The sequence below is a fragment of the Arachis duranensis genome, chromosome 5, assembly GCF_000817695.3.
Source record: "Arachis duranensis cultivar V14167 chromosome 5, aradu.V14167.gnm2.J7QH, whole genome shotgun sequence".
In the NCBI taxonomy this organism is placed as follows: Eukaryota; Viridiplantae; Streptophyta; class Magnoliopsida; order Fabales; family Fabaceae; genus Arachis; species Arachis duranensis.
Window position 1 is genome coordinate 42,233,892 of NC_029776.3, and position 5,768 is coordinate 42,239,659.

The window sequence follows — 5,768 nt, forward strand, 5'->3', positions numbered from 1 at the left end:
CCACTAGATGCCTTGATATGTTTGTTAGTGATTTCAGATTGAAAAGGCTAGGAATGGATCAAAGGAGTGAAGAGAAAAGCATGCAAAGTGGAGAAATCATGAAAAGTCAAAGAAGTTGAACTCACCCATGGACGCGCGCGCGCACCTTGCGAATTACCCCATGGACACGTACGCGTGATGTGCGCGTACGCGTCGGTGTTGGTTTATGATTTTTTAATAAAAACGTGGCCAACGAATTCTCAAGGGTTCTGGGGCCCAATCCCAACCAACTTTGGCGCCAAAGATGCTATTTAAAGCCAAGGATTGAAGAGCAAATGGACATTAGTTTATTCCCACTCATTAGGATTAGTTTAGAAGTAGTTTTTAGAGAGAGAAGCTCTCACTTCTCTCTAGGATTAGGATTAGGATTAGGTTTAGTTCTTAGATCTAGGTTTTAATCTTTGCTTTCTTCCACTTCTATCTCTCAATTCTTTGTTGCTACATTCATCTTCTTCTATTCTTTTGTTGTGATTTCCTTTATGTTGTTCTTATATTTTTTGTAGATCTAGTATTGTTCCTTCTACTTTCTTCCAATTCAATAAAAGGTAATTCATGATAAATGTGTTTTTTTTTAATTGTTGTTGTTAATTCATTGCAATAAATGTTGTTAGATTCTATTCTTGTTGTCAATTTGCTTTGCTTTTCTTTTGTGCCTTCCAAGTGTTTGATGAAATGCTTGGTTGGATTTTAGTATCGATTTTGTTCCTCTTGGCCTAGGTAGAGTAATTAGTGACTCTTGAGTTATCTAATTCCTTTGTTGATTGATAATTAGAAGTTGCTAATTGATTTGAATGCCTCTAAAGCTAGTCTTTCCTTTAGGAGTTGATTAGGACTTGAGGAATCAAATTGATTCATCCACTTGACTTTCCTCCATGGTTAGAGGTTAACTAAGTGGGAGTAATGGACAATTTGTTATCACAATTGAGGAGGATAACTAGGATAGGACTTCTAGTTCTCATATCTTGCCAAGAGCTTTGTTAGTTGTTAGTTTATTTCCTTGCCATTTATAATTCTTGTCTAAAATCTTAAAAACCCCAAATATAACTCACAACCAATAACAAGACACTTCATTACAATTCCTAGGGCAACGAGAATTCATTTGTGAAATTCCATACCATCAAAAATCCAATCATCACTCTAGGAATAAAAAATGGCAGAAAAGAAGAATCCATGCTAGAAGTACAGAAAAGTAAATATGTAGAGAGTAGTTCCCAAAAGTGTTAAGCTTCACTCTAGTTCAAAAACTACTCCTATTTATACTACTCCTCATGATCTTCTAGTGAGTTCTTCAAGTCTTGGATGTGGGCTCTGGACCTTGAGTTGAAGCAATTCTCATCTTTAGTGGGCCCAGCTTGCAGAGAAATATGAATTAGGCTTGGGCATTTAGTGAGATTAACATTGGGTAATATTTTGAGTGCGAGAACGTTAGTGGCATTCACTTTTTCCACTAACGTTCCACCCTTATATACCCACGTTAATTCCAACGTTAGAAATCTTAACGTGACTACTAACGTTTCTTACTCAATCCTTGGCCAACGTTAATGGGACTCACTTTTTTCATTAACGTTGGCTTGTGCCCCTTTTTGCAAACGTTAATGGGAATCACTTTTCCCATAAACGTTGCTTGCCTCTTGCCCCTACGTTAGATGTCATGTTAGCTTGGCTAACGTAGCTCTTAACGTGGGTCTCTATCACCTTCGAGAGCGTTAGTGACACTCACCTTTGTCACTAATGCTCCAATTGCCTTAAGTCCCTACGTTAGAACCCACGTTAACTAAGTTAACGTGGCTCTTAACGTAGTAATGAAGCCATATCCCAATGTTAGTGACAAAAGTGAGTGTCACTAACGTTGGTTCTTTGAATTCAACTCCACGTTAACTTTCACGTTAACAATCTTAACGTGAGAGTTAACGTAGGCAATGCTAATGATCCAACGTTAGTGACAAAAGTGAGTGTCACTAATGTTGGCGTTGTTGATCCTCTTCCACGTTAGAGTTCACGTTAACTAAGTTAACGTGACTCTTAACGTGGGGCATTGCCTAGTTTCCCAACGTTAGTTGTGTTCACTTTTACCACTAACGTTGAGGAGAAACGTTGTTGGAGTTCATGTTTCTCGTTAACGAGGAGTCCTCTTTTTCTTCTACGTTAAGTACCATGTTAACTTAGTTAACGTGGCTCTTAACGTAAGCTATGAATGGCTTCACAGGCGTTATTGGTGATCACTTTTCTCATTAACATTGCAAGCTCTTTGCCATCCCACGTTAGTAGTCACGTTAACTAAGTTAACGTGAATGCTAACGTGGTTCTTCCATCTTCATTTGTCCTGAAATCAAGCAATTAAAGTGCATCAAAGCTCTAGCCAAAGTCATGAGATTATGCATCATCAAATTCTCATGCAATTCTGGCAAAAATCTCATGAAATCATGCAAAATTCACAATAGTTGTTTAAATGAAGGTGTAAGTGTATTTTCACCCAAAACTTGCCTTATTCACTAGAAAAATGCATGAAACTACCCTAAAATAGTAAAGAAAAGGTCAGTGAAACTGGCCTAGATGCCCTGGCATCACAACACCAAACTTAAAGCTTGCTTGTCCCTAAGCAAGTACTGAAGTATAAGAAAAATGAAATGAAAGAACAAGAAGATAAAATGGAAGTAGCATTCCTGGTTCATGGAGTTTCATGGAGTTTCATGCATAGCAACTTAGGTTCTTTCCTTTTAGGTTTCAAGCCTTTATCAAATCCCTAGTCACTCTCTTGATTACATCCCTTGAGGCTTCTTTCTTATTGATCCTTCTCTTCTTTTTTTTCTAAGTTTATTTTTCTTTTTGCTAGGTGCTTTGTAAGAGGGCGACTCTTTATGATAAGCTTTCAGCCAACACTCCCAAACCAGTTGGTTCAAGGTGCTAGGTGTTAAGACACCCCTAAGGACTTACTCCCTCAAGTCTTTTTCCCCATACATACACACCACAGGCACATGGTTTGTTATTCTTCTTTCTTGAGACCTTGGTGTCCAGCACCTCTTTGGGTTACTAAGTGCTCTGTAACAAGGGTTACTCTTGATAGTGGACTTTCAGCTGATAATCCCGGATTAGTTAATCCAAGTTACCAAGTGATAAGGCACCCCTAAGAGCTTATTCATCCAAGTATATCCCTTGTACATAAACACCACAGACACATGCCTCAATTTTGAAACCCTTGGTGCCTAGCATTGTTTCTTCATTTTCTTTTTGATTAACTTAAAGAGATAAGCATACAAGTAAGAAAGGTGAAAGTGAGCATTCAAGGCATTAGGTTAGCACACTAGGATGTGAATAAGGAAGAACAAGTACAATATGCAGGTTTCATTCAATCAATTTTCACTTAGAGTTCGGTATTTCGAGATGGTTTGATACAACCTCATGATATCTTCCTTGGCGTTATCGTCCTAGCAATCACGTCCTTGTCTGTTGGTGGCGCGAAATTGTGAACAATACTTTTCACAACTCTCATAATCCCTGGTCATGAACCCCAAGAACTTGGTGTTCAATACCATGGCATTACACAACTTCGCACAACTAACCAGCAAGTGCACTGGGTCGTCCAAGTAATAAACCTTACGCGAGTAAGGGTCGATCCCACGGAGATTGTTAGTATGAAGCAAGCTATGGTCATCTTGACAGATTGGATGTATGCAATAACTTTGTGCGCTTTTTATTCTAAAACACTATGAGTTAAAAAGACAATCTATGTATTAGAGGCTAAGCATCTGTCAAGTGAGTTCTCTAATTGCTAGAGCAATGCTTCATCATTAAGGGCTGCAATGCACTCTTAGGCTGGGGTTTTGGTGGGACACCAAACTTAGAGCCCTATATTCACCCTTGTATTATTTTTGGTGTGTAACACCAAACTTAGCTCTTCACACTATAGAGAACCCACTTTGAAATTTTTATCAAAAGACCTATGAAAAGAAAATTACCTCAGGTTGGGTTGCCTCCCAACAAAGCGCTTTTTTTAGCGTCACTAGCTCGACGATTCCTTCCACAGTTGAGGTTGTACTTCTATTTGGGGGTCTCCCCCATACTGCCCAAGTAGTGTTTGAGTCTTTTCCCATTCACCGTGAACCTTCTCCTTGAGTTTTCTTCCATTATTTCTATGTGTCTATAAGGTGAGACTTTTGTGACTAGAAAGGGTCCCGACCATCTTGATTTGAGTTTTCCAGGAAAGAGTTTCAGTCTAGAGTTGTAGAGAAGCACATGTTGCCCTTCTTCAAAACTTCTGGGTACCAAGTTGAGATCATGTCTCCTTTTTGCTTTTTCTTTGTAAATCTTGGTATTTTCATAGGCTTGAGACCTAAATTCTTCCCATTCTTGAAGCTGTAGGACCCTTTTTTCACCAGCAGCAGTGCTATCTAAGTTCAGTGTTTTAAGGGCCCAAGAGGCCTTGTGCTCCAACTCTAATGGCAAGTGACAAGTCTTACCATACACCAGTTGATATGGGGACTTTCCAATTGGTGTTTTGAAGGCTGTCCTGTATGCCCAAAGAGCATCATCTAGTTTCTTTGCCCAATCTTTTCTTGATATCTCCACAGTCTTTTCTAGAATCCTTTTCAACTCTCAGTTGGATATCTCTGTTTTCCCACTTGTTTGTGGATGATAAGGTGTGGCAACCTTATGCTTCACCCCATATCGCAGGAGTAAGGCTTCCAATGGTCTATTGCAGAAATGGCTTCCTCCGTCGCTAATGATAGCTCGTGGGACTCCAAACCGGGTGAAGATATTCTTTCGAAGGAAGTTTATAACTACCTTGGTGTCATTAGCTGGGGTTGCCACTGCCTCCACCCACTTAGATACATAGTCCACTGCCACCAAGATAAACCTGTTTGAATATGAGGGTGGAATGGTCCCATGAAATCGATTCCCCACACATCAAACAGTTCAAGTTCTAGAATATATTGCTGTGGCATTTCATTTCTTTTGGGCAGGTTCCCAGCCCTTTGGCATTCGTTGCAGCTTTTCACCAATTCCTTGGCATCCTTGAAAATAGTGGGCCAAAAAAACCCACATTGAAGCACCTTTGCGGCAGTTCTTTCTCCTCCAAAGTGACCTCCATAACTAGCACTATGGCACCCCCACAGGACCTTTCGTCCCTCTTCTTCTGAGATGACATGGGATTCTTCATTCACTTGAATGATCAATTCTCCTCTGTCAACATCAATCACAGCCTTTGCTGTGGCTAGGAAGGGTCTGCCAAGGATGATGGATTCATCCATGCACTTCCCAGTCTCTAGGACTATGAAATCAGCAGGGATGTAATGGTCTTTAACTTTTACCAGAACATCCTCTACAAGTCCATAAGCTTATTTTCTTTAATTGTCTGCCATCTCTAGTGAGATTCTTGCAGCTTGCACCTCAAAGATCCCTAGCTTCTCCATTACAGAGAGAGGCATGAGGTTTATGCTTGACTCTAGGTCACACAGAGCCTTCTTGAAGGTCATGGTGCCTACTGTACAAGGTATTGAGAACTTCCCAGGGTCCTGTCTCTTTTGAGGTAATCTCTGCCTAGACAAGTCATCCAGTTCTTTGGTGAGCAAAGGAGGTTCATCCTCCCAAGTCTCATTACCAAATAACTTGTCATTTAGCTTCATGATTACTCCAAGGTACTTAGCAACTTGCTCTTCAGTGACATCTTCGTCCTCTTCAGAGGAAGAATACTCATCAGAGCTCATGAATGGCAGAAGTAAATCCAATGG